At 39.6% G+C, this 25,880-nt stretch overlaps 33 non-coding genes and 6 pseudogenes across 33 annotated transcripts; all 39 read right to left on the bottom strand.

The window, feature by feature from the left end:
- Nucleotides 1–297: 297 nt before the first annotated feature.
- LOC117275180 (5S ribosomal RNA) lies at nt 298–416 on the bottom strand. Its single transcript, XR_004505331.2, has one exon. It is a non-coding gene; the product is annotated as a 5S ribosomal RNA (ribosomal RNA).
- Nucleotides 417–935: 519 nt separating this feature from the next.
- Nucleotides 936–1,054, bottom strand: LOC138910723 (5S ribosomal RNA). The gene has a single exon (XR_011415867.1). It is a non-coding gene; the product is annotated as a 5S ribosomal RNA (ribosomal RNA).
- Nucleotides 1,055–1,796: 742 nt separating this feature from the next.
- On the bottom strand, nt 1,797–1,915 carry LOC117275228 (5S ribosomal RNA). Its single transcript, XR_004505388.1, has one exon. It is a non-coding gene; the product is annotated as a 5S ribosomal RNA (ribosomal RNA).
- Nucleotides 1,916–2,437: 522 nt separating this feature from the next.
- LOC138910709 (5S ribosomal RNA) lies at nt 2,438–2,556 on the bottom strand (annotated as a pseudogene).
- A 1,024-nt stretch (nt 2,557–3,580) lies between these two features.
- On the bottom strand, nt 3,581–3,699 carry LOC117275213 (5S ribosomal RNA). The gene has a single exon (XR_004505376.2). It is a non-coding gene; the product is annotated as a 5S ribosomal RNA (ribosomal RNA).
- A 522-nt stretch (nt 3,700–4,221) lies between these two features.
- LOC117275210 (5S ribosomal RNA) lies at nt 4,222–4,340 on the bottom strand. The gene has a single exon (XR_004505373.2). It is a non-coding gene; the product is annotated as a 5S ribosomal RNA (ribosomal RNA).
- A 526-nt stretch (nt 4,341–4,866) lies between these two features.
- LOC117275190 (5S ribosomal RNA) lies at nt 4,867–4,985 on the bottom strand. Its single transcript, XR_004505339.2, has one exon. It is a non-coding gene; the product is annotated as a 5S ribosomal RNA (ribosomal RNA).
- A 522-nt stretch (nt 4,986–5,507) lies between these two features.
- LOC117275114 (5S ribosomal RNA) lies at nt 5,508–5,626 on the bottom strand. The gene has a single exon (XR_004505279.2). It is a non-coding gene; the product is annotated as a 5S ribosomal RNA (ribosomal RNA).
- Nucleotides 5,627–6,146: 520 nt separating this feature from the next.
- On the bottom strand, nt 6,147–6,265 carry LOC138910705 (5S ribosomal RNA). The gene has a single exon (XR_011415856.1). It is a non-coding gene; the product is annotated as a 5S ribosomal RNA (ribosomal RNA).
- A 523-nt stretch (nt 6,266–6,788) lies between these two features.
- LOC117275150 (5S ribosomal RNA) lies at nt 6,789–6,907 on the bottom strand. The gene has a single exon (XR_004505305.2). It is a non-coding gene; the product is annotated as a 5S ribosomal RNA (ribosomal RNA).
- A 521-nt stretch (nt 6,908–7,428) lies between these two features.
- Nucleotides 7,429–7,547, bottom strand: LOC117275128 (5S ribosomal RNA). The gene has a single exon (XR_004505287.2). It is a non-coding gene; the product is annotated as a 5S ribosomal RNA (ribosomal RNA).
- A 522-nt stretch (nt 7,548–8,069) lies between these two features.
- Nucleotides 8,070–8,188, bottom strand: LOC117275191 (5S ribosomal RNA). The gene has a single exon (XR_004505340.2). It is a non-coding gene; the product is annotated as a 5S ribosomal RNA (ribosomal RNA).
- Nucleotides 8,189–8,709: 521 nt separating this feature from the next.
- On the bottom strand, nt 8,710–8,828 carry LOC117275122 (5S ribosomal RNA). The gene has a single exon (XR_004505285.2). It is a non-coding gene; the product is annotated as a 5S ribosomal RNA (ribosomal RNA).
- Nucleotides 8,829–9,348: 520 nt separating this feature from the next.
- On the bottom strand, nt 9,349–9,467 carry LOC117275113 (5S ribosomal RNA; annotated as a pseudogene).
- A 480-nt stretch (nt 9,468–9,947) lies between these two features.
- On the bottom strand, nt 9,948–10,067 carry LOC138910704 (5S ribosomal RNA). The gene has a single exon (XR_011415855.1). It is a non-coding gene; the product is annotated as a 5S ribosomal RNA (ribosomal RNA).
- Nucleotides 10,068–10,591: 524 nt separating this feature from the next.
- Nucleotides 10,592–10,710, bottom strand: LOC117275187 (5S ribosomal RNA). The gene has a single exon (XR_004505337.2). It is a non-coding gene; the product is annotated as a 5S ribosomal RNA (ribosomal RNA).
- Nucleotides 10,711–11,233: 523 nt separating this feature from the next.
- LOC117275186 (5S ribosomal RNA) lies at nt 11,234–11,352 on the bottom strand. Its single transcript, XR_004505335.1, has one exon. It is a non-coding gene; the product is annotated as a 5S ribosomal RNA (ribosomal RNA).
- A 523-nt stretch (nt 11,353–11,875) lies between these two features.
- Nucleotides 11,876–11,994, bottom strand: LOC117275218 (5S ribosomal RNA). The gene has a single exon (XR_004505380.1). It is a non-coding gene; the product is annotated as a 5S ribosomal RNA (ribosomal RNA).
- Nucleotides 11,995–12,517: 523 nt separating this feature from the next.
- Nucleotides 12,518–12,636, bottom strand: LOC117275206 (5S ribosomal RNA). Its single transcript, XR_004505367.1, has one exon. It is a non-coding gene; the product is annotated as a 5S ribosomal RNA (ribosomal RNA).
- Nucleotides 12,637–13,159: 523 nt separating this feature from the next.
- On the bottom strand, nt 13,160–13,278 carry LOC117275174 (5S ribosomal RNA). Its single transcript, XR_004505324.2, has one exon. It is a non-coding gene; the product is annotated as a 5S ribosomal RNA (ribosomal RNA).
- A 175-nt stretch (nt 13,279–13,453) lies between these two features.
- LOC117275216 (5S ribosomal RNA) lies at nt 13,454–13,572 on the bottom strand. Its single transcript, XR_004505378.2, has one exon. It is a non-coding gene; the product is annotated as a 5S ribosomal RNA (ribosomal RNA).
- Nucleotides 13,573–14,085: 513 nt separating this feature from the next.
- LOC117275144 (5S ribosomal RNA) lies at nt 14,086–14,204 on the bottom strand. Its single transcript, XR_004505297.2, has one exon. It is a non-coding gene; the product is annotated as a 5S ribosomal RNA (ribosomal RNA).
- A 522-nt stretch (nt 14,205–14,726) lies between these two features.
- LOC117275142 (5S ribosomal RNA) lies at nt 14,727–14,845 on the bottom strand. The gene has a single exon (XR_004505296.2). It is a non-coding gene; the product is annotated as a 5S ribosomal RNA (ribosomal RNA).
- A 488-nt stretch (nt 14,846–15,333) lies between these two features.
- LOC117275125 (5S ribosomal RNA) lies at nt 15,334–15,452 on the bottom strand. Its single transcript, XR_004505286.2, has one exon. It is a non-coding gene; the product is annotated as a 5S ribosomal RNA (ribosomal RNA).
- A 522-nt stretch (nt 15,453–15,974) lies between these two features.
- LOC117275223 (5S ribosomal RNA) lies at nt 15,975–16,093 on the bottom strand. Its single transcript, XR_004505383.2, has one exon. It is a non-coding gene; the product is annotated as a 5S ribosomal RNA (ribosomal RNA).
- A 492-nt stretch (nt 16,094–16,585) lies between these two features.
- On the bottom strand, nt 16,586–16,704 carry LOC117275221 (5S ribosomal RNA). The gene has a single exon (XR_004505382.2). It is a non-coding gene; the product is annotated as a 5S ribosomal RNA (ribosomal RNA).
- Nucleotides 16,705–17,228: 524 nt separating this feature from the next.
- Nucleotides 17,229–17,347, bottom strand: LOC117275193 (5S ribosomal RNA). The gene has a single exon (XR_004505343.1). It is a non-coding gene; the product is annotated as a 5S ribosomal RNA (ribosomal RNA).
- Nucleotides 17,348–17,868: 521 nt separating this feature from the next.
- On the bottom strand, nt 17,869–17,987 carry LOC117275211 (5S ribosomal RNA). Its single transcript, XR_004505374.1, has one exon. It is a non-coding gene; the product is annotated as a 5S ribosomal RNA (ribosomal RNA).
- Nucleotides 17,988–18,382: 395 nt separating this feature from the next.
- LOC117275132 (5S ribosomal RNA) lies at nt 18,383–18,500 on the bottom strand (annotated as a pseudogene).
- Nucleotides 18,501–19,020: 520 nt separating this feature from the next.
- Nucleotides 19,021–19,139, bottom strand: LOC117275131 (5S ribosomal RNA). Its single transcript, XR_004505289.1, has one exon. It is a non-coding gene; the product is annotated as a 5S ribosomal RNA (ribosomal RNA).
- Nucleotides 19,140–19,662: 523 nt separating this feature from the next.
- On the bottom strand, nt 19,663–19,781 carry LOC117278809 (5S ribosomal RNA). Its single transcript, XR_004509169.2, has one exon. It is a non-coding gene; the product is annotated as a 5S ribosomal RNA (ribosomal RNA).
- Nucleotides 19,782–20,304: 523 nt separating this feature from the next.
- LOC117275204 (5S ribosomal RNA) lies at nt 20,305–20,423 on the bottom strand. The gene has a single exon (XR_004505356.2). It is a non-coding gene; the product is annotated as a 5S ribosomal RNA (ribosomal RNA).
- Nucleotides 20,424–20,911: 488 nt separating this feature from the next.
- LOC117275129 (5S ribosomal RNA) lies at nt 20,912–21,030 on the bottom strand. The gene has a single exon (XR_004505288.2). It is a non-coding gene; the product is annotated as a 5S ribosomal RNA (ribosomal RNA).
- A 523-nt stretch (nt 21,031–21,553) lies between these two features.
- LOC117278807 (5S ribosomal RNA) lies at nt 21,554–21,672 on the bottom strand (annotated as a pseudogene).
- Nucleotides 21,673–22,195: 523 nt separating this feature from the next.
- Nucleotides 22,196–22,314, bottom strand: LOC117275183 (5S ribosomal RNA; annotated as a pseudogene).
- Nucleotides 22,315–23,455: 1,141 nt separating this feature from the next.
- On the bottom strand, nt 23,456–23,571 carry LOC117275139 (5S ribosomal RNA; annotated as a pseudogene).
- Nucleotides 23,572–24,091: 520 nt separating this feature from the next.
- Nucleotides 24,092–24,210, bottom strand: LOC117275576 (5S ribosomal RNA). The gene has a single exon (XR_004505754.2). It is a non-coding gene; the product is annotated as a 5S ribosomal RNA (ribosomal RNA).
- Nucleotides 24,211–24,731: 521 nt separating this feature from the next.
- Nucleotides 24,732–24,850, bottom strand: LOC117275582 (5S ribosomal RNA). Its single transcript, XR_004505760.2, has one exon. It is a non-coding gene; the product is annotated as a 5S ribosomal RNA (ribosomal RNA).
- A 517-nt stretch (nt 24,851–25,367) lies between these two features.
- Nucleotides 25,368–25,485, bottom strand: LOC117278802 (5S ribosomal RNA). Its single transcript, XR_004509162.2, has one exon. It is a non-coding gene; the product is annotated as a 5S ribosomal RNA (ribosomal RNA).
- Between the last annotated feature and the right edge of the window lie 395 nt (nt 25,486–25,880).

Genomic DNA, 25,880 nt, shown 5'->3' with positions numbered 1-25,880 from the left:
CTATCACACTAGGCCGCATGGAACGGCGACGTCGTAACTAGACGTTTTACGGATGTCGCCTTCGAGGCCAAGGCATAGTGACGTGTCAAGTGCAACGTTGTTAAGCCAGTAAATATTTTCCTTATTTACTATATATTGCTTTTTTGATTTTTTTCATAACTATTAGCTTTAAAAATATTGTTATTTCATGTAAAATAATATCTATTTTGTTTGCACTACTTAAAACTCATTTGTGAATTTATTAGACATACCGTTGATACATTAAAAGAAGTAAGATACAAATTTTGCCTAAAAAGAGGGAAGCAACACGAGGTCTTCCCAGGGGGTCACCCATCCTAGTACTACTCTCGCCCAAGCATGCTTAGCTTCGGAGTTCTGATGGGATCCGGTGCGTTAGTGCTGGTATGATCGCATCCGACATTCCTTGCACTCTAAATTCTCTTAATACCTTTCCTCCTTCCGCTTTAGGTGCGAAGGTGTAAAACCTTAAAACGACATAACTTTACGCTCATTTATCCGTTTTACGCAAATCCTCTTTTGATTTCAACTATCTTTCGTGGGCAAAGGCATTGACCAATAAAATCAAGCCGCGCTCAACGATAATATCACAATTAGAGGGCGTGTAAAATCCTAGCTACATGCCTATCACACTTGGCCGCATGGAACGGTGACGTCGCAACTAGACATTTTACGGATGTCGCCTTCGAGGCCAAGGCGTAGTGACGTGTCAAGTGCAACGGTGTTAAGCCCGTAAATATTTTCCTTATTTACTATATATTTCTTTTTTGATTTTTTTCATAATTATTAGCTTTAAAAATATTGTTATTTCGTGTAAAAAAATATCTATTTCGTTTACACTGCTTAAAACTCATTTGTAAATTTATTAGACATACCGCTGATACATTAAAAGAAGATACAAATTTTGCCTAAAAAGAGGGATGCAACACGAGGACTTCCTAGGCGGTCACCCATCCTAGTACTACTCTCGCCCAAGCACGCTTAGCTTCGTAGTTCTGATGGGATCCAGTGCGTTAGTGCTGGTATGATCGCATCCGACATTCCTTGCACTCTAAATTCTCTTAATACTTTTCCTCCTTCCGCTTTAGGTGCGAAGGTGTAAAACCTTAAAACGACATAACTTTACGCTCATTTATCCGTTTTACGCAAATCCTCTTTTGATTTCAACTATTTTTCGCGGGCAAAGGCATTGACCAACAAAACCAAGCCGCGCTCGACGATAATATCACAATTAGAGGGCCCGTAATGCCCAGAGACATGCCTATCACACTAGGCCACATGGAGCGGCGACGTCGCAATGAGACTTTTTACGGATGTTGCCTTCGAGGCCATGACGCAGTGACGTGTCAAGTGCAACAATTTTAAGCCCGGAAATATTTTCCTTATTTACTATAAATTGCTTTTTTGATTTTTTTCATAACTATTAGCTTTATTAATATTGTTATTTCGTTTAAAAAAAATATCTACTCCCACTGTTTCAATTTATGTGAACCTATTTGACTGGGCACGGAGTTTAAGAAAAGAGAGTAGACTTTTGAACTTGTGGTGTAAATGAGGTACATATATTTATTGTGGCTATTAATCATTGTATAAAGGTAAATTATTTCCCAATAAGGAAAGAGGTCATTCTTTTTGGCGCGGACTAAAAAGGAAATAGGTTCACATAAATTGAAATGGAGAGAGTATTTTGTTTACACTGCTTAAAACTCATTTGTGAATTTATTAGACATACCGCCGATACATTAAAAGAAGTAAGATACAAATTTTGCCTAAAAAGAGGGATACAACATGAGGACTTCCCAGGCGGTCACCCATCCTAGTACTACTCTCGCCCAAGCACGCTTAGCTTCGTAGTTCTGAAGGGATCCGATGCGTTAGTGCTGGTATGATCGCATCCGACATTCCTTGCACTCTAAATTCTCTCAATACCTTTCCTCCTTCCGCTTTAGGTGCGAAGGTGTAAAACCTTAAAACGACATAACTTTAAGCTCATTTATCCCTTTTACGTAGTTCCTCTTTTGATTTCAACTATGTTTCGCGGGCAAAGGCATTGACCAACAAAATCAAGCCGCGCTCGACGATAATATCACAATTAGAGGGCCCGTAAAGCCTAGCTACATGCCTATCACACTAGGCCGCATGGAACGGCGACGTCGCAACTAGACATTTTACGGATGTCGCCTTCGAGGCCAAGGCATAGTGACGTGTCAAGTGCAACGGTGTTAAGCTCGTAAATATTTTTCTTATTTACTATATATGTCTTTTTTGATTTATTTCATAACTATTAGCTTTAAAAATATTGTTATTTAATGTAAACAAATATATATTTCGTTTATACTACTTAAAACTCATTTGTGAATTTATTAGACATACCACTGATACATTAAAAGAAGTAAGATACAAATTTTGCCTAAAAAGAGGGATGCAACACGAGGACATCCCAGGCGGTTACCCATCCCAGTTCTACTCTCGCCCAAGCACGCTTAGCTTCGTTGTTCTTGTGAGATCCGATGCGTTAGTGCTGGTATGACCACATCCGACATTCCTTGCACTCTAAATTCTATTAATACCTTTCCTCCTTCCGCTTTAGGTGCGAAGGTGTAAAACCTTCAAACCACATAACTTTACGCTCATTTATCCGTTTTACGCAATTCCTCTTTTGATTTCAACTATTTTTCGCGGGCAAAGGCATTGACCAACAAAACCAAGCCGCGCTCGATGATAATATCACAAATAGAGGTACCGTAAAGCCTAGCTACATGCCTATCACACTAGGCCGCATGGAACGGCGACATCGCAACTAGACATTTTACGGATGTCGCCTTCGAGGCCAAGGCATAGTGATGTGTCAACTGCAACGGTGTTAAGCCCATAAATATTTTCCTTATTTAGTATATATTTCTTTTTTGATTTTTTTCATAACTATTAGCTTTAAAAATATTGTTATTTCGTGTAAAAAAATATCGATATCGTTTACACTGCTTAAAACTCATTTGTGAATTAATTAGACATACTTTCGATACATTAAATGAGCGGCATCCGACATTCGTTGCACTCTAAATTCTCTTAATGCCTTTCCTCCTTCTGCTTTAGGTGCGAAAGTGTAAAACCTTAAAACAACATAACTTTACGCTCATTTATCCGTTTTACTTAATTCCTCTTTTGATTTCAACTATTTTTCACAGGCAAAGGCATTGACCAACAATACCAAGCCGCGCTCGACGATAATATCACAATTAGAGGGCCCGTAAAGCCTAGCTACATGCCTATCACACTAGGCCGCATGGAACAGCGATGTCGCAACTAGACGTTTTACGGATATCGCCTTCGAGGCCAAGGCGTAGTGACGTGTCAAGTGCAACAGTGTTAAGCCCGTAAATATTTTCCTTAGTTAGTATATATTGCTTTTTGATTTTTTTCATAACTATTAGCTTTAAAAATATTGTTATTTCGTGTAAAAAAATATCTATTTCGTTTACACCGCTTAAAACGCATTTGTGAATTTATTAGACATACCGCTGATACATTAAAAGAAGTAAGATACAAATTTTGCCTAAAAGGAGGGATGCAACACGACGACTTCCCAAGGGGTCACCCATCCTAGTACTACTCTCGCCCAAGCAAGCTTATCTTCGGAGTTCTGATGAGATCCGGTGCGTTAGTGCTGGTATGATCGCATCCGACGTTCCTTACACTCTAAATTCTCATAATACCTTTCCTCCTTTCGCTTTAGGTGCGAAGGTGTAAAACCTTAAAACGACATAACTTTACGCTCATTTATCCGTTTTACGCATTTACTCTTTTTATTTCAACTATTTTTCGCGGGCAAAGGCATTGACCGACAACAACAAGCCGCGCTCGACGATGATATTACAATTAGAGCGCCCGTAAGGCCTAGGTACATGCCTATCACACTAGGCCGCATGGAACGGCGACGTCGCAACTAGACGTTTTACGGATGTCACCTTCGTGGCCAAGGCATTGACACGTGTCAAGTGCAATGGTGTTAAGCCCGTAAATATTTTCCTTATTTGCTATATATTTCTGTTTTGATTTTTTTCATAACTATTAGCTTTAAAAATACTGTTATTTCGTGTAAAAAAATATCTATTTCGGTTACACTCCTTAAAACTCATTTGTGAATTTATTAGACATACCGCCGATGCATTAAAAGAAGTATGATTCAAAGTTTGCCTAAAAAGAGGGATGCAACACGAGGACTTCCCAAGGGGTCACCCATCCCAGTACTACTCGCGCACAAGCGCCCTTAGCTTCGAAGTTCTGATGGGATCCGGTGCGTTAGTGCTGGTATGATCGCATCCGACATTTCTTGCACTTTAAATTCTCTTAATGCCTTTCCTCCTTCCGCTTTAGGTGCGAAAGTGTAAAACCTTAAAACAACATATCTTTACGCTTATTTATCTGGTTTACGCAATTCCTCTTTTGATTTCAACTATTGTTCGCGAGCAAAGGCAATGACCAACAACAACAAGCTGCGCTCGACCATAATACCACAATTAGAGGGCCCGTAAGGCCCAGATACATACCTATCACACTAGGCCGCATAGAACAGCGATGTCACAACTAGACGTTTTACGGATGTCACCTTCGAGGCCAAGGCATAGTGACGTGTCAAGCGCAACGATGTTAAGCCCGTAAATAGTTTCCTTATTTACTATATATTGCTATTTTGATATTTTTTTTCATAACTATTAGCTTTAAAAATATTGTTATTTCGTGTATAAAAAATATCTATTTTATTTACACTGCTTAGTACTCATTTGTGAATTTATTAGACATACAGTCGATATATTAAAAGAAGTAAGATACAAATTTTGCCTAAAAAGCGGGATGCAACACGAGGACTTCCCAGGGGGTCACCCATCCCAGTACTACTCTCGCCCAAGCGCGCTTAGCTTCGAAGTTCTGATGGGATCTGGTGCGTTAGTGCTGGTATAATCGCATTCGACATTTCTTGCACTCTAAATTCTCTTAATGCCTTTCCGCCTTCCGCTTTAGGTGCGAAAGTGTAAAACCTTAAAACAACATAACTTTACGCTCATTTATCCGCTCTACGCAATTCCTCTTTTGATTTCAACTATGGTTCGCGGGCAAAGGCAATGACTAACAACAACAAGTCGCGCTCGACGATAATATCAATATAAGAGGGCCCGTAAGTCCTAGCTACATGCCTATCTCACTAGGCCGAACGGAACTTCGATGTCGCAATGAGACTTTTTACGGATGTCGCCTACGAGGCAAGGCGTAGTGACGTGTCAAATGCAATGATGTTAAGCCCGTAAATATTTTCCTTATTTACTATATATTGCTTTTTTGATTTTTTTTCATAACTATTAGCTTTAGAAATATTGTTATTTCGTGTAAAAAAATATCTATTTCGTTTACACTGCTTAAAACTCATTTGTGAATTTATTAGACATACCGCCGATACATTAAAAGAAGTAAGATACAAATTTTGCCTAAAAAGAGGGATGCAACACGAGGACTTCCCAGGGGGTCACCCATCCCAGTACTACTCTCGCCCAAGCGCACTTAGCTTCGGAGTTCTGATGGGATCCGGTGCGTTAGTGCTGGTATGATCGCATACGACATTTCTTGCACTCTAAATTCTCTTAATGCCTTCCTCCTTCCGCTTTAGGTGAGAAAGTGTAAAACCTTAAAACAACATAACTTTACCCTTATTTATCCGCTCTACGCAATTCCTCTTTTGATTTCAACTATGGTTCGCGGGCAAAGGCAATGACTAACAACAACAAGTCGCGCTCGACGGTAATATCAATATAAGAGGGCCCGTAAGTCCTAGCTACATGCCTATCTCACTAGGCCGAACGGAACTTCGATGTCGCAATGAGACTTTTTACGGATGTCGCCTTCGAGGCAATGCGTAGTGACGTGTCAAATGCAATGATGTTAAGCCCGTAAATATTTTCCTTATTTACTATAAATTGCTTTTTTGATTTTTTTCATAACTATTAGCTTTAAAAATATGGTAATTTCGTGTAAAAAAATATCTATTTTATTTACACTGCTTAAAACTCATTTGTGAATTTATTAGACATACTGCCGATACATTAAAAGAAGTAAGATACGAATTTTGCCTAAAAAGAGGGATGCAACACGAGGATTTCCCAGGGGGTCACCCATCCTAGTACTACTCTCACCAAAGCACGCTTAGCTTCGGAGTTCCGATGGGATCCATTGCGTTAGGGCTGGTATGATCGCATCCGACATTCCTTGCACTCTAAATTCTCTTAATACCATTCCTCCTTCCGCTTTAGGTGCGAAGGTGTAAAACCTCAAAACGACATAACTTTACGCTCATTTATCCGTTTTATGCAATTCCTCTTTTGATTTGAACTATTTTTTGCGGGCAAAAGCATTGACCAACAACAACAAGCCGCGCTCGACGATAATATTACAATTAGAGGGCCCGTAAGGCCTAGCTTCATGCCTATCACACTAGGCCACATGGAACGGCGACGTCGCTACTAGTCGTTTTACGGATGTCGCCTTCGAGGACTAGGCATAGTGACGTGTCAAGTGCAACGGTGTTAAGCCCGTAAATATTTTCCTTATCTACTATATATTGCTTTTTTGATTTTTTTTCATAACTATTAGCTTTAAAAATATTGTTATATCGTGTTAATAATTATCTCTTTCGTTTACACTGCTTAAAACTCAATTGTGAATTTATTAGACATACCGCCGATATATTAAAACAAGTAATATACAAATTTTGCCTAAAAAGAGGGTTGCAACACGAGGACTTCCCAGGGGTTCACCCATCCTAGTACTACTCTCGCCCAAGCACGTTTAGCTTCGGAGTTCTGATGGAATCCAGTGCGTTAGTACTGGTACGATCGCATTCGACATTTCTTGCACTCTAAATTCTTTAAATACCTTTCCTCCTTCCGCTTGAGGTGCAAAGGTGTAAAACCTTAAAACGGCATAACATTACGCTCATTTATCCGTTTTTACACAATTCCTCTTTTGATTTCAACTATTTTTCGTGGGTAAAGGCATTGATCAACAACAACACGCCGCGCTCGACGATAATATCACAATTAGAGGGCCCGTAAGGCCTAGCTACATACCTATCACACTAGGCCGCATGGAACGGTGACGTCGCAAGTAGACGTTTTATGATGTCGCCTTCGAGGCCAAGGCGTAGTGACGTGTCAAGTGCAACGATGTTAAGCCTGTAAATATTTTCCTTATTTACTATATATTGCTTTTTTGTTTTTTTTCATAACTATTAGCTTTAAAAATTTGTTATTTCGTATAAAAAAAAATCTATTTCGTTTACACTACTTATAACTCATTTGTGAATTTATTAGTCATACCGCCTATACATTAAAAGAAGTAAGATACAAATTTTGCCTAAAAAGAGGGATGCAACACGAGGACTTCCCACGGGGTCACCCATCCTAGTACTACTCTCGCCCAAGTAGGCTTAGCTTCGGAGTTCTGATGGGATCCAGTGCGTTAGTACTGGTACGATCGCATCCGACATTTCTTGCACTCTAAATTCTCTTGATACCTTTCCTCCTTCCGCTTGAGGTGCAAAGGTGTAAAACCTTAAAACGGCATAACATTACGCTCATTTATCCGTTTTTACGCAATTCCTCTTTTGATTTCAACTATTTTTTGCGGGTAAAGGCATTGACCAACAACAACAAGCCGCGCTCGACAATAATATCACAATTAGAGGGCCCGTAAGGCCTAGCTACATGCTTATCACACTAGGCCGCATGGAACGACGACGTCACAACTAGACATTTTACGGATGTCGCCTTCGAGGCCAAGGCGTAGTGACGTGTCAAGTGCAGCGTTGTTAAGCCCGTAAATATTTTGTTTATTTACTATATATTGATTTTTTGATTTTTTTCATAACTATTAACTTCAAAAATATTGTTATTTCGTGTAAAAAATATCTATTTCGTTTACACTGCTTAAAACTCATTTGTGAATTTATTAGACATACCGCCTATACATTAAAAGAAGTAAGATACAAATTTTGCCTAAAAAGAGGGATGCATCACGAGGACTTCCCACGGGGTCACCCATCCTAGTACTACTCTCGCCTAAGTAGGCTTAGCTTCGGAGTTCTGATGGGATCCAGTGCGTTAGTAATTGTACGATCGCATCCGACATTTCTTGTACCCTAAATTCTCTTGATACCTTTCCTCCTTCCGCTTGAGGTGCGAAGGTGTAAAAGCTTAAAACGGCATAACATTACGCTCATTTATCCATTTTTACGCAATTCCTCTTTTGATTTCAACTATTTTTTGCGGGCAAAAGCATTGACCAACAACAACAAGCCGCGCTCGACGATAATATCACAATTAGAGGGCGCGTAAGGCCTAGCTACATGCCTATCACACTAGGCCGCATGGAACGGTGGCGTCGCAAGTAGACGTTTTACAATGTCGCCTTCTAGGCCAAGGCGTAGTGACGTGTCAAGTGCAACGTTGTTAAGCCCGTAAATATTTTCCTTATTTACTATATATTGCTTTTTTGTTTTTTTTCATAACTATTTGCTTTAAAAAATTGTTATTTCGTATAAAAAAATATCTATTTCGTTTACACTGCTTAAAACTCATTTGAGAATTTATTAGACATACCGCCTATACATTAAAAGAAGTAAGATACAAATTTTACCTAAAAAGAGGGATGCAACACGAGGACTTCCCAGGGGGTCACCCATCCCAGTACTACTCTTGTCCAAGCACGCTTAGCTTCGGAGTTCTGATGGGATCCGGTGCATTAGTACTGGTATGATCGCATCCGACATTCCTTGCACTCTAAATTCTCTTAATACTTTCCTCCTTCCGCTTTAGGTGCGAAAGTGTAAAACCTTAAAACAACATATCTTTACGCTCATTTATCCGTTTTACGCAATTCATCTTTTGATTTCAACTATTTTACGCGGGTAAAGGCATTGACAAACAACAACAAGCCGCGCTCGACGATTCTATTACAATTAGAGGGCCCGTAAGGCCTAGCTACATGCCTATCATACTAGGCCGCATGGAACGGCGACGTCGCTACTAGACGTTTTACGGATGTCGACTTCGAGGCCAAGGCGTAGTGACGTGTCAAGTGCAATGGTGTTAAGCTCGTAAATATTTTACATATTTACTATATATTGCTTTTTTGATTTTTTCATAACTATTAGCATTAAAAATATTGGTATTTCGTGTAAATAAATATCTATTTAGTTTACACTGCCTAAAACTCATTTGTTAATTTATTAGACATACCGCCGAAACATTAAAAGAAGTAAGATACAAATTTTGCCTAAAGAGAGGGATGCAACATGATGACTTCCCAGCGGGTCACCCATCCCAGTACTACTCTCGCTCTAGCACGCTTAGCTTCGTAGTTTTGATGGGATCCGGTGCGTTAGTGCTGGTATGATCGCATCCGATATTCCTTGCACTCTAAATTCTCTTAATACCTTTCCTCCTTCCGCTTTAGGTGCGAAGGTGTAAAACATTAAAATGACATAACTTCTGACTTCAACTATTTTTCGGCATTGACCAACAACAACAAGCCGTGCTCGACGATAATATCACAATTAGAGGGCCCGTAAGTCCTAGCTACATGCCTATCACACTAGGCCGCATGGAACGGCGTCGTCGCTATAAGACGTTTTACGTATTTCGCCTTCGAGGCCAAGGCGTAGTGACGTGTCAAGTGCAACAGTGTTAAGCTCGTAAATATTTTCCTTATTTACTATATATTGCTTTTTTAATTTGTTTTCATAACTATTAGCTTTAAAAATATTGTTATTTCGTGTAAAAAAATATCTATTTCGTTTACACTGTTTAAAACTCATTTGTAAATTTATTAGACATAAAGCCGATACATTAAAAGAAGTAAGATACAAATTTTGCCTAAAAAGAGGGATGCAACACAAGGACTTCCCAGGGGGGTCACCCATCCCAGTACGAATCTCGCCCAAGCACGCTTAGCATCGGAGTTCTGATGGGATCCGGTGCGTTAGTGCTGGTATGATCATATCCGACATTCCTTGTACTCTACATTCTCTTAATACCTTTCCTCCTTCTGTTTTAGGCGCGAAGGTGTAAAACCTTAAAACGACATAACTTTATGCTCATTTATCCGTTTTACGCAATTCCTCTTTTGATTTCAACTATTTTTTGCGGGTAAAGGCATTGACAAACAACAATAAGCCGTGCTCAACGATAATATCACAATTAGAAAGCTCGTAAGGCCTAGCTACATGCCTATCACACTAGGCTAAAATGGAACGGCGACGTCGCAACTATACGTCTTACGGATGTAGCGTTCGAGGCCAAGGCGTAGTGACGTGTCAAGCGCAACCGCGTTAAGCACGTAAATATTTTCCTTATTTACTATATATTGCTTATTTGATTTTTTTCATAACTATTATCTTTAAAAATATCGTTATATCGTGTAAACAAAATATCTATTTCGTTTACACTGCTTAAAACTCATTTGTGAATTTATTAGACATACCGCCGATACATTAAAAGAAGTAAGATAAAAATTTTGCCTAAAAAGAGGGATTCAACACGAGGACTTCCCAGGGGGTCACCCATCCCAGTACTACTCTCGCCCAAGCACGCTTAGCTTCAGAGTTCTGATGGGCTCTGGTGCGTTAGTGCTGGTATGATTGCATCCGACATTCCTTGCACTCTAAATTCTCTTAATACCTTTCCTCCTTCTGCTTTAGGTGCGAAGGTGAAAAACCTTAAAACGACATAACTTTACGCTCATTTATCCGTTTTACGCAATACCTCTTTTGATTTCAACTATTTTTCGCGAGCAAAGGCATTGACCAACAACAACAAGCAGTGCTCGACGATAATATCACAATTACAGGGCCTGTAAGTCCTAGCTATATGCCTATCACACTAGGCCACATAGAACGGCGACGTCACTACGAGACGTTTTACGGATGTCGCCTTCGAGGCCAAGGCGTAGTGACGTGTCAAGTGCAACGGTGTTAAGCTTGTAAATATTTTACATATTTACTATATATTGCTGTTTTTATTTTTTTTCATAACTATTAGCTTTAAAAATATCGTTATATCATGTAAAAAAATATCTATTTCTTTTACACTGTTTAAAACTCATTTGTGAATTTATTAGACATACAGCCGATACATTAAAAGAAGTAAGATACAATTTTTGCCTAAAAAGAGGGATGCAACACAAGGACTTCCCAGGGGGTCACCCATCCCAGTACTAATCTCGCCCAAGCACGCTTAGCTTCGGAGTTCTGATGGGATCCGGTGCGTTAGTACTGGTATGATCGCATCCGACATACCTTGTACTCTACATTCTCTTAATACATTTCCTCATTCCGTTTTAGGCGCGAAGGTGTAAAACCTTAAAACGACATAACTTTATGCTCATTTATCCGTTTTACGCAATTCCTCTTTTGATTTCAACTACTTTTTGCGGGTAAAGGCATTGACAAACAACAATAATCCGCGCTCGACGATAATATCACAATTAGAGAGCTCGTAAGGCCTAGCTGAATGCCTATCACACTAGGCTAAATGGAACGACGACGTCGCAACTGTACGTCTTACGGATGTCGCGTTCGAGGCCAAAGCGTAGTGACGTGTCAAGCGCAACCGTGTTAAGCACGTAAATATTTTCCTTATTTACTATATATTGCTTATTTGATTTTTTTCATGACTATTATCTTTAAAAATATCGTTATATCGTGTAAACAAAATATCTATTTCGTTTACACTGCTTAAAACTCATTTGTGAATTTATTAGACATACCGCCGATACATTAAAAGAAGTAAGATACAAATTTTGCCTAAAAAGAGGGATGCAACACGAGGACTTCCTAGGGGGTCACCCATTCCAGTACTACTCTCGCGCTAGCATGCTTAGCTTCAGAGTTCTGATGGGATCCAGTGCGTTAGTGCTGATATGATCGCATCCGATATTCCTTACACTCTAAATTCTCTTAATACCTTTCCTTCTTCCGCTTTAGGTGCGAAGGTGTAAAACCTTAAAACGACATAACTTTACGCTCATTTATTCATTTTACGCAATTCCTCTTTTGATTTCAACTATTTTTCGCGGGCAAAGGCATTGACAAACAACAACAAGCTGCTCTCGACGATAATATTATAATTAGAAGGCCCGTAAGGCCTAGCTACATGCCTATCACACTAGGCCGCATGGAATGGCGACGTAGCTACTAGACGTTTTACAGATGTCGCCTTCGAGGCCAAGGCGTAGTGACGTGTCAAGCGCAACGGTGTTAAGCCCGTAAATAGTTTCCTTATTTACTATATATTGCTTTTTTGATTTTTTTTCATAACTATTAGCTTTAAAAATATTGTTATTTCGTGTACAAAAAAATCTATTTTATTTACACTGTTTAAAACTCATTTGTGAATTTATTAGACATACCGCCGATACATTAAAAGACGTAAGATACAAATTTTGCCTAAAAAGAGGGAAGCAACACGAGGACTTCCCAGGGGGTCACCCATCCCAGTACTACTCTCGCCCAAGCATGCTTAGCTTCGGAGTTCTGATGGGATCCGGTGCGTTAGTACTGGTATGATCGTATCCGACGTTCCTTGCACTCTAAATTCTCTTAATACCTTACCTCCTTCTGCTTTAGGTGCGAAGGTGTAAAACCTTAAAACGACATAACTTTACGCTCATTTATCCATTTTACGCAATTCCTCTTTTGATTTCAACTATTTTTCGCGGGCAAAGGCATTGACAAACAACAACAAGCTGCTCTCGACGATAATATTATAATTAGAAGGCCCGTAAGGCCTAGCTACATGCCTATCACACTAGGCCGCATGGAATGGATACGTCGCTACTAGACGTTTTACAGATGTCGCCTTCGAGGCCAAGGCGTAGTGACGTGTCAAGCGCAACGGTGTTAAGCCCGTAAATAGTTTCCTTATTTACTAAATATTGCTTTTTTGATTTTTTTTCATAACTATTAGCTTTAAAAATATTGTTATTTCGTGTACAAAAAAATCTATTTTATTTACACTGTTTAAAACTCATTTGTGAATTTATTAGACATACCGCCGATACATTAAAAGACGTAAGATACAAATTTTGCCTAAAAAGAGGGAAGCAACACGAGGACTTCCCAGGGGGTCACCCATCCCAGTACTACTCTCGCCCAAGCACGCTTAGCTTCGGAGTTCTGATGGGATCCGGTGCGTTAGTACTGGTATGATCGTATCCGACATTCCTTGCACTCTACATTCTCTTAATACCTTTCCTCCTTCCGCTTTAGGTGCGAAGGTGTAAAACCTTAAAACGACATAACTTTACGCTCATTTATCCCTTTTACGCAATTCCTCTTTTGGTTTTATTTATTTTTCGCGGGCAAAGAAGATACACATTTTGCCTAAGAAGAGGGATGCAATACGAGGACTTCCCAGGGGGTCAACCATCTTAGTACTACTCTTGCCTAAGCACGTTAAATTTCGGAGTTCTGATGGGATCCGGTGCGTTAGTGCGGGTATGATCGCATCCGACATTCCTTGCACTCTAAATTCTCTTAATACCTTTCCTCCTTCCGTTTTAGGTGCGAAGGTGTAAAGACATAACTTTACGCTCATTTATCCATTTTACGCAATTCCTCTTTTGATTTTCACTATTTTTCGCGGGCAAATGCATTGACCAATAACAACAAGCCGCGCTCGACGATAATATCACAATTAGAGGCCCCGTAAGGCCTAGCTACATTCCTATCACACTAGGTCGCATGGAACGGCGACGTCGCAACTAGACGTTTTACGGATGTCGCCTTCGAGGCCAAGGCGTAGTGACGTGTTAAGTGCAACGGTGTTAAGCCCGTAAATATTTTCCTTATTTTCTATATATTTCTTTTTTTATTTCTATTTCATAACTATTAGCTTTAAAAATATTGTTATTTCATGTAAAAAATATCTATTTCATTTACACTGCTTAAAGCTCATTTGTGCATTTATTAGATATACCGCCGATACATTAAAAGAAGTAAGATACAAATACTTCCTAAAAAGAGGGATTCAGCACGAGGACATCCCAGGGGGTTACCCATCCCAGTACTACTCTCGCCCAAGCACGCTTAGCTTCGGAGTTCTGATGGGATCCGGTGCATTAGTGCTGATATGATCGCATCCGACATTCCTTGCACTCTAAATTCTCTTAATACCTTTTCTCCTTCTGCTTTTTGTGCGAAGGTGTAAAACCTTAAAACGATATAACTTTACGCTCATTTATCCGTTTTACGCAATTCCACTTTTGGTTTTAACTATTTTTCGCGGGAAAAGGCATTGACCAACAACAACAAGCCGCGCTCGACAATAATATCACAATTACAGGCCCCGTAAGGCCTAGCTACATGCCTATCACACTAGGCTGCATGAACGGCGACGTCGCAACTAGACGTTTTACGGATGTCGCCTTCGAGGCCAAGGCATAGTGACGTGTCAAGTGCAACGGTGTTAAGCCCGTAAATATTTTTCTTATTTACTATATATTGCTTTTTTGATTTTTTTCATAACTATTACCTTTAAAAATATTATTATTTCGTGTAAAAAAAATATCTATTCCGTTTACACTGCTTAAAACTCATTTGTGAATTTATTAGACATACCGCCGATACCGAAAAAGAAGTAAGATACAAATTTTGCCTAAAAAGAGGGATGCAACATGAGGACTTCGCAGGGGGTCACCCATCCCAGTACTACTCTCGCCCAAGCACGCTTAGCTTCGGAATTCTGATGGGTTCCGGTGCGTTAGTGCTGGTATGATCGAATCCGACATTCCTTGCATTCTAAATTCTCTTAATACCTCTCCTCCTTCCGCTTTAGGTGCGAAGGTGTAAAACCTTAAAACGACATAACTTTACGCTCATTTATCCGTTTCACGCAATTCCGCTTTTTGTTTTAATTATTTTTCGCGGTAAAAGGCATTGATCAACAACAACAAGGTCTAGCAACATGCCTATCACACTAGGCCGCATGAAACGGCGACGTCGCAACTAGACGTTTTACGGATGACGCCTTCGAGGCCAAGGCGTAGTGACGTGTAAAGTGCAACGGTGTTAAGGCCGTAAATATTTTCCTTATTTACTATATATTGCTTTATTATTTTTTTTCATAACTATTTGCTTTAAAAATATTATTATTTCGTGTAATATATATATATATATATTTCGTTTACACTGCTTCAAACTCATTTGTGAATTTATTAGACATACCGCCGAAACATTAAAAGAAGTAAGATACAACTTTTTTCCTAAAAAGAGGAATGCAACACGAGGATTTCCCGGGGGGTCACCAATCCTAGTACTACCCTCGCCCAAGCACACTTAGCTTCGGAGTTCTGATGGGATCCGGTGTGTTAGTGCTGCTATGATCGCATCTGACATTCCTTGCACTCTAAATTCTCTTAATACCTTTCCTCCTTCCGCTTTTGGTGCGAAGGTGTAAAACCTTAAAACGATATAACTTTATGCTCATTTATCCGTTTTACGCAATTCCACTTTTGGTTTTAACTATTTTTCGCGGGAAAAGGCATTGACCAACAACAACAAGCCGCGCTCGACAATAATATCACAATTACAGGCCCCGTAAGGCCTAGCTACATGCCTATCACACTAGGCCGCATGAACGGCGACGTCGCAACTAGACATTTTACGGATGTGGCCTTCGAGGCCAAGGCATAGTGACGTGTAAAGTGCAACGGTGTTAAGCCCGTAAATATTTTCCTTATTTACTATATATTGCTTTTTTGATTTTTTTCATAACTATTACCTTTAAAAATATTATTATTTCGTGTAAAAAAAATATCTATTTCGTTTACACTGCTTAAAACGCATTTGTGAATTTATTAGACATACCGCCGATACCGAAAAAGAAGTAAGATACAAATTTTGCCTAAAAAGAGGGATGCAACATGAGGACTTCGCAGGGGGTCACCCATCCCAGTACTACTCTCGCCCAAGCACGCTTAGCTTCGGAATTCTGATGGGTTCCGGTGCGTTAGTGCTGGTATGATCGAATCCGACATTCCTTGCATTCTAAATTCTCTTAATACCTCTCCTCCTTCCGCTTTAGGTGCGAAGGTGTAAAACCCTAAAACGACATAACTTTACGCTCATTTATCCGTTTCACGCAATTCCGCTTTTTGTTTTAACTATTTTTCGCGGGAAAAGGCATTGATCAACAACAACAAGGTCTAGCAACATGCCTATCACACTAGGCCGCATGAAACGGCGACATCGCAACTAGACATTTTACGGATGACGCCTTCGAGGCCAAGGCGTAGTGACGTGTAAAGTGCAACGGTGTTAAGGCCGTAAATATTTTCCTTATTTACTATATATTGCTTTATTTTTTTTTTCATAACTATATGCTTTAAAAATATTGTTATTTCGTGTAATATATATATATATATATATATATTTCGTTTACACTACTTCAAACTCATTTGTGAATTTATTAGACATACCGCCGAAATATTAAAAGAAGTAAGATACAACTTTTTCCTAAAAAGAGGAATGCAACACGAGGATTTCCCGGGGGGTCACCAATCCTAGTACTACTCTCGCCCAAGCACACTTAGCTTCGGAGTTCTGATGGGATCCGGTGTGTTAGTGCTGCTATGATCGCATCTGACATTCCTTGCACTCTAAATTCTCTTAATACCTTTCCTCCTTCCGCTTTTGGTGCGAAGGTGTAAAACCTGAAAACGACATAACTTTACGCTCATTTATCCGTTTTACGCAATTCCTCTTTTGGTTTTAACTCTTTTTCGCGGGCAAAGGCATTGACCAACAATAACAAGCCGCGCTCGACAATAATATCACAATTAGAGGCCCCGTAAGGCCTAGCTACATGCCTATCACACTAGGCCGCATGGAACGGCGACGTCGCTACAAGACGTTTTACGTATTTCTCCTTCGAGGCCAAGGCGTAGTGACGTGTCAAGTGCAACGGTGTTAAGCCAGTAAATATTTTCCTTATTTACTATATATTGCTTTATTGATTTTTTTTTTCATAACTATTTGCTTTAAAAATATTGTTATTTTGTGTAAAAAATATATATTTTGTTTACACTGCTTAAAACTCATTTGTGAATTTATTAGACATACCGCCGAAACATTAAAAGGAGTAAGATACAACTTTTGCCAAAAAAGAGGGATGCAATACGAGGAATTCCCGGGAGGTCACCCATCCTAGTACTACTCTCGCCCAAGCACACTTAGCTTCGGAGTTCTGATGGGATCCGGTGGGTTAATGCTGGTACGATCGCATCCGACATTCCTTGCTCTATAAATTCTCTTAATACCTTTCCTCCTTCCGCTTTAGGTGCGAAGGTGTAAAACCTTATAACGACAGAACTTTATGCCCATTTATCCGTTTTACGCAATTCCTCTTTTGATTTTAACTATTTATCGAGGCAAAGGCGTTGACCAACAACAACAAGACGCGCTCGACGATAATATCACAATTAGAGGGCCCGTAAGGCCTAGCTACATGCCTATCACACTAGGCCACATGGAACGACGACATCGCAACTAGACATTTTACGGATGTCGCCTTCGAGGCCAAGACGTAGTGACGTGTCAAGCGCAATGGGGTTAAGCCCGTAAATATTTTCCTTATTAACTATATATTGCATTTTTGATTTTTTTCCATAACTATTAGCTTTAAAAATATTGTTATATCGTGTAAAAAATATCTATTTCATTTAAACTACTTAAAGGTCATTTGTGAATTTATTAGATATACCGCCAATACATTAAAAGAAGTAAGATACAAATTTTTCCTAAAAAGAGGGATGCAACATGAGGACTTCCCAGGGGGTCACCCATCCTATTACTACTCTCGCCCAAGCACGCTTGACTTCGGAGTTCTGATGGGATCCGGTGCGATAGTGCTGGTATGATCGCATCTGACATTCCTTGCACCTTAAAACGACATAACTTTATGCTCATTTATCCGTTTTGCGCAATTCCTCTTTTGATTACAACTATTTTTCGCGGGCAAAGGTATGACCAACAGCAACAAGCAGCGCTCGACGATAATATAACAATTAGAGGGCCCATAAGTCCTAGCTACATGCCTATCACACTAGACCGCAAGGAACGGCGTCGTCGCAACTAGACGTTTTACGGATGTCGCCTTCGAAGCCAAGGCGTAGTGACGTGTCAAGTGCTATGGTGTTAAGCCCGTAAAAATTTACCTTATTTACTATATATTGCTTTTTTGATATTTTCATAACTATTAGCTTTAAAAATATTGTTATTTCGTTTTTAAAAAAAATTATTTCGTTTACACTGCTTAAAAGAGGGATACAACACGAGGACTTCCTAGGAGGCCACCCATCCTAGTACTGCTCTAGCCCAAGCACGCTTGACTTCGGAGTTCTGATGGGATCCTGTGCGTTAGTGCTGTATGATCGCATCCGACATTACTTGTACTCTAAATTCTCTTAATACCTTTCCTCCTTCCGCTTAGGTGAGAGGGTGTAAAACCTTAAAATGACATAACGTTATGCCCATTTATCCGTTTTACGCAATTCCTCTTTTGATTTCAACTATTTTTCGCTGGCAAAGGCATTGACCAATAACAACAAGCCGCGGTCGACGATAATATCACAATTAGAGGGCCCGTAAGGCCTAGCTACAAGCCTATCACACTAGGCTGCATGGAACGACGACGTCGCAACTAGACGTTTTATGGATGTCGCCTTCGAGGCCAAGGAATAGTGACATGTCAAGTGCAATGTTGTTAAGCCCGTAAATATTTTCCTTATTTACTATATATAGCTTTTTTGATTTTTTTCATAACTATTTCATTTAAAAATATTATTATTTCGTGTAAAAAAAATCTATTTCATTTACACTACTTAAAACTCACTTATGAATTTATTAGACATTCCGCTGATACATTAAAAGAAGTAAGATACATTTTTTGCCTTAAAAGAGGGATGCAACATGAGGACTTCCCAGGGGATCACCCATCCTAGTACTACTCTCGCTCAGGCATGCTTACCTTCGGAGTTCTGATTGGATCTGGTGTGTTAGTGCTGGTATGATCGCATCCGACATTCCTTGCACTCTAAATTCTCTTAATACCTTTCCTCCTTCCGCTTTAGGTGCGAAGGTGTAAAACCTTAAAACGACATAACTTTACGCTCATTTATCCATTTTACGCAATTCCTCTTTTGATTTCAATTATATTTCTTGGGCAAATGCATTGACCAACAACACCAAGCTGCGCTCGACGATAATATCACAGTTATAGGGTCCGTAAGGCCTAACTACATGCCTATCACACTAGGCCCCATGGAATAATGACGTCGCAACTAAACATTTTACGGATGTCACCTTCGAGGCTAAGGCATAGTGACGTGTCAAGTGCAGCGTTGTTAAGCCCGTAAATATTTTCCTTATTTACTATATGTTGCTTTTTTGATTTTTTTCATAACTATTACCTTTAAAAAATATTTTATTTCGTGTAAAAAACTATATGTTTCGTTTACACTGCTTAAAACTCATTTGTGAATTTTATTAAACATACCGCTGATACATTCAAAGAAGTAAGATACAAATTTTTCCTAAAAAGAGGGATGCAACACGAGGACTTTCCAGGGGGTCACCCATCCTAGTACTACTCTCGCCCAAGGGCGCTTAACTTCGAGGTTCTGATGAGATCCGGTGCGTTAGTGCTGGTATGATCGCATCCGACATTCCTTGCACTCTAAATTCTTTAAATACCTTTCCTTCTTCCGCTTTAGGTGCGAATGTGTAAAACCTTAAAACGACATAATTTTACGCTCATTTATCCGTTTTACGCAATTCCTCTTTTGATTTCATCTATTTTTCGCGGGGAAAGGCATTGACCAACAATAACAAGCCACGCTCGACGATAATATCACAATTAGAGGGCCCGTAAGGCCTAGCAACATGCCTATCACACTAGGCCGCAAGGAACGACGACGTTGCAACTAGACGTTTTACGGATGTCGCCTTCGAGGCCAAGGCGTAGTGACGTGTCAAGTGCAATGTTGTTAAGCCCATAAATATTTTCCTTATTTACTATATATTACTTTTTTCATTTCTTTCATAACTATTACCTTTAAAAATATTGTTATTTCGTGTAAACAAAATATCTATTTCGTTAACACTCCTTAAAACTCATTTGTGAATTTACTAGACATACCGCCAATACATTAAAAGAAGTAAGATACAAATTTTGTCTAAAAAGAGGGATGTAACACGAGGACTTCCCAGGGGTTCACCCATCCTAATACTACCCTCGCCCAAGCAAGCTTCAATTTGGAGTTCTGATGGGATCCGGTGGGTTAGTGCTGGTATGATCGCATCCGACATTCCTTGCACTCTAAATTCTCTTATTACCTTTCCTTCTTCCGCTTTAGGTGCGAAGGTGTAAAACCTTAAAACGACATAACTTTACGCTCATTTATTCGTTTTACGCAATTTCTCTTTTGATTTCAACGGTTTTTCACGGACAAATTCATTGACCAACAACAACAAGCCGTGTTCGACGATAATATCATAATTATAGGGCCCGTAAGGCCTAGCTACATGCCTATCACACTAGGCCGCATGGAACGGCGACGTCGCAACTAGACGTTTTACGGATGTCGCCTTCGAGGCCTAGGCGTAGAGACGTGTCAAGTGCAACTATATATTGCTTTTTTGATTTTTTTCATAACTATTACCTTTAAAAATATTGTTATTTCATGTAAAAAAAATCTATTTCATTTACACTGCTTGAACCTCATTTGTAAATTTATTAAACATACCACCGATACATTAAAAGAAGTAAGATACAAATCTTGCCTAAAAAGAGGGATGCAACATGAGAACTTCCCAGGGGATCACCCATCCTAGTACTACTCTCGCCCAAGGGCGCTTAACTTCGGGGTTCTAATGGGATCCGGTGCGTTAGTGCTGGTATGATCGCATCCGACATTCCTTGCACTATAAATTCTCTTAATACATTTCCTCCTTCCGCTATAGGTGCGAATGTGTAAAACCTTAAAACGACATAACTTTACCCTCATTTATTCGTTTTATGCAATTTCTCTATAGATTTCCACAATTTTTCGCGGGCAAATGCATTGACCAACAACAACAAGTCGCGCTCGACGATAATATCACAATTAGAGGGCCCGTAAGACCTAGCGTCATGCCTATCACACTAGGCCGCATGGAACGGCGACGTCGCAACTAGACGTTTTACGGATGTCGCCTTCGAGGCCAAGGCGTAGAGACGTGTCAAGTGCAACGTTGTTAAGCCCGTAAATATTTTTCTTATTTACTATATATTCCTTTTTTGATTTTTTTCACAACTATTACTTTTAAAAATATTGTTATTTCGTGTAAAAAAAATATCTATTTCGTTTACACCGCTATAAACTCATTTGTGAATTTATTAAACATACCGCCGATACATTAAAAGAAGTAAGATACAAATTTTTCCTAAAAAGAGGGATGTAACACGAGGACTTTCCAGGGGGTCACCCATTCTAGTACTACTCTCGCGCAAGGGCGCTTAACTTCGGGGTTCTGATGGGTTCCAGTGCGTTAGTGATGGTATGATCGAATCCGACATTCCTTGCACTCTAAATTCTCTTAATACCTCTCCTCCTTCCGCTTTAGGTGCGAAGGTGTAAAACCTTAAAACGACATAACTTTACGCTCATTTATCCGTTTCACGCAATTCCTCTTTTTGTTTTAACTATTTTTTGCGGGCAAAAGCATTGATCAACAACAACAAGCCACGCTCAACCATAATATCACAATTAGAGGGCACGTAAGGCCTAGCAACATGCCTATCACACTAGGACGCATGAAACGGCGACGTCGCAACTAGACGTTTTACGGATGACGCCTTCGAGGCCAAGGCGTAGTGACGTGTAAAGTGCAACGGTGTTAAGCCCGTAAATATTTTCCTTATTTACTATATATTGCTTTATTATTATTTTTTCATAACTATTTGCTTTAAAAATATTGTTATTTCGTTTAAACAAATATCTGTTTCGTTTACACTGCTTAAAACTCATTTATGAATTTATTAAACATACCGCCGATACATTAAAAGAAGTAAGATACAAATTTTTCCTAAAAAGAGGGATGTAACACGTGGACTTTCCAGGGGGTGACCCATCCTAGTACTACTCTCGCTCAGGCATACTTACCTTCGGAGTTCTGATGGGATCCTAAGTGTTAGTGCTGGTATGATCGCATCCGATATTCCTTGCACTCTAAATTCTCCTAATACCTTTCCTCCTTCCGCTATAGGTGCGAAGGTGTAAGACCTTAAAACGACATAATTTTATGCTCATTAATCCATTTTAAGCAATTCCTCTTTTGATTTCAACTATTTTTCACGGGCAAACGCATTGACCAACAACCACAAGCCGCGCGCGATGATAATATCACAATTATAGGGCCCGTAAGTCCTAGCTACATGCCTATCACACTAGGCCGCATGGAACGGCGACGTCACAACTAGACAATTTATGGATGTCGCCTTCGAGGCCAAGGCGTAGTGACATGTCAAGTGCAGCATTGTTAGGCCCGTAAATATTTTCCTTATTTACTATATATTGCTTTTTTGATTTTTTTTATAACTATTATCTTTAAAAATATTGTTATTTCATGTAAAAAATATCTATTTCGTTTACACTGCTTAAAACTCATTTGTGAATTTATTAGACATACCGTCGATACATTAAAAGAAGTAAGATACAAATTTTGCCTAAAAAGAGGGATGCAACACGAGGACTTCCTAAGGGGTCACCCTTACTACTACTACCCTCACCCAAGCACGCTATCTGGTGCGTTAGTGCTGGTATGATCGCATCCGACATTTCTTGCACTCTAAATTCTCTTAATACCCTTCCTTCTTCCGCTTTAGGTGCGAAGATATAAAAGCTTAAAACGACATAAGTTTACGCTTATTAATCCGTTTTACGCATTTCCTGTTTTGATTTCATCTATTTTTCGCGAGTGAAGGCATTGACCGACAACAACAAGTCGCGCTCGATGATAATATCACAATTAGAGGGCCCGTAAGGCCTATCTACATGCCTATCACACTAGGCCGCATGGAACGGCGACGTCGCAACTAGACGTTTTACGGATGTCGCCTTTGAGGCCAAGGCATAGAGACGTGTCAAGTGTAACGTTGTTAAGCCCGTAAATATTTTTCTTATTTACTATATATTGTTTTTTTGATTTTTTTAATAATTATTACCTTTAAAAATATTATTATTTCGTGTAAAAAAATATCTATTTCGTTTACACTGCTTAAAACCCATTTGTGAATTTATTAGACATACCGCCGATACATTAAAAGAAGTAAGATATAAATTTTGCCTAAAAGGAGGGATTCAACACGAGGACTTCCCAAGGGGTCACCCCTAGTACTATTCTCGCCCAAGCATGCTTAACTTCGGAGATCTGATGGGATCTGGTGCGTTAGTGTTGGTATGATCGCATCCGGCATTCCTTGCACTCTAAATTCTCTAAATACCTTTCCAACTTACGCTTTAGGGCGAAGGTGTAAAACCTTAAAACGACATAACTTTACCCTCATTTATCCGTTTTACGCAATTCCTCTTTTGATTTCAACTATTTTTCACGGGAAAAGTCATTGACCAACAACAACAAGCCGCGCGCGACGATAATTTCACAATTAGAGGGCCCGTAAGTCCTAGCTACATGCCTATCACACTAGGCCGCATGGAACAGCGACGTCGCAACTTGACATTTTATGGATGTCGCCTTCGAGGCCAAGGCGTAGTGACGTGTCAAGTGCAGCGTTGTTAAGCCCGTAAATATTTTCCTCATTTACTATATATTGCTTTTTTGATTTTTTTCATAACTATTATCTTAAAAAATATTGTTATTTTGTGTAAAAAATATCTATCTCGTTTACAATGCTTAAAACTCATTTGTGAATTTATTAAACATACCGCCGATACATTAAAAGAAGTAAGATAAAAATTTTGCCTAAAAGGAGGGATTCAACACGAGGACTTCCCAAGGGGTCACCTATCCTAGTACTACTCTCGCCCAAGCACCCTTAACTTCGGAGTTCCGATGGGATCCGGTGCGTTAGTGCTGGTATGATCGCATCCGACATTCCTTGCACTCTAAATTCTCTTATACCTTTCCTCCTTCCGCTTCAGGTGCGAAGATGTAAAACCTTAAAACGACATAACTTTACTCTCATTTATCCGTTTTACGCAATTCCTCTTTTGATTTCAACTATTTTTCGCGGGCAAAGGCATTGACCAACTACATCAAGCCGCGATCGACGACTATATCACAATTAGAGGGCCCGTAAGGCCTAGCTGCATGCCTATCACACTAGGCCACATGGAACGGCGACGTCGCAACTAGACATTTTACGGATGTCGCCTTCGAGGCCAAGGCGTAGTGACGTGTTAAGTGCAGCGTTGTTAAGCCTGTAAATATTTTCCTTATTTACTATATATTGTTTTTTTGATTTTTTTCATAACTAATACCTTTAAAAATATTGTTATTTCGTGTAAAAAAATATCTATTTTGTTTACACTGCTTAAAACTCATTTGTGAATATATTAGACATACCGCCGATACATTAAAAGAAGTAAGATATAAATTTTGCCTAAAAAGAGGGATGCAACACAAGGACTTCCCAGGGGGTCACCAATCCTAGTACTACTCTCGCCCAAGCACGCTTGACTTCGGAGTTCTGATGGGATCCGGTACGTTAGTGCTGGTATGATCGCATCCGGCATTTCTTGCACTCTAAATTCTCTTAATACCTTTCCTCCTTCCGCTTTAGGTGCGAAGATGTAAAACCTTAAAACGACATAACTTTACGCTCATTTATCCGTTTTACGCAATTCCTCTTTTGATTTCAACTATTGTTCGCGGGCAATGGCATTGACCAACAACAACAAGCTGTGCTCGATGATAATATCACAATTAGAGGGCTCGTGAGGCCTAGCTACATGCCTATCACACTAGGCCGAATGGAACGGCGACGTCGCAACTAGACGTTTTACGGATGTCGCCTCCGAGGCCAAGGCGTAGTGACGTGTCAAGTGCAGCGTTGTTAAGCCCGTAAATATTTTCCTTATTTACTATATTTTTTTTTTTAATTTTTTTCATAACTATTACCTTTAAAAATATTGTTATTTCGTGTAAAAAAATATCTATTTCGTTTACACTGCTTAAAACGCATTTGTGAATTTATTAGACATACCGCCGATACATTAAAAGAATATATAAATTTTGCCTAAAAAGAGGGATGCGACACGAGGACTTCCCAGGGGGCAACCATCCTAGTACTACTCTCGCCCAAGCACGCTTAACTTCGGAGTTCTGAAGGGATCCGGTGCGTTAGTGCTGGTATGATCGCATCCGGTATTCCTTTCACTCTAAATTCTCTTAATACCTTTCCTCCTTCCGCTTTAGGTGCGAAGATGTAAAACCTTAAAACTACATAACTTTACGCTCATTTATCCGTTTTACGCAATTCCTCTTTTGATTTCAACTATTTTTCGCGGGCAAAGGCATTGACCAACAACAACAAGCCGCGCTAGACGATACTATCACAATTAGAGGGCCCGTAAAGCCTAGCTACATGCCTATCACACTAGGCCGCAAGGAACGGCGACGTCGCAACTAGACATTTTACGGATGTCGCCTTCGAGGCCAAGGCATAGTGACATGTCAAGTGCAGCGTTGTTAAGCTCGTAAATGTTTTCCTTATTTACTATATATATATATATATTTTTTTTCATAACTATTACCTTTA

This window comes from Nicotiana tomentosiformis, chromosome 4, assembly GCF_000390325.3.
Source record: "Nicotiana tomentosiformis chromosome 4, ASM39032v3, whole genome shotgun sequence".
In the NCBI taxonomy this organism is placed as follows: Eukaryota; Viridiplantae; Streptophyta; class Magnoliopsida; order Solanales; family Solanaceae; genus Nicotiana; species Nicotiana tomentosiformis.
This window is presented reverse-complemented; position numbering and strand designations above follow the sequence as displayed.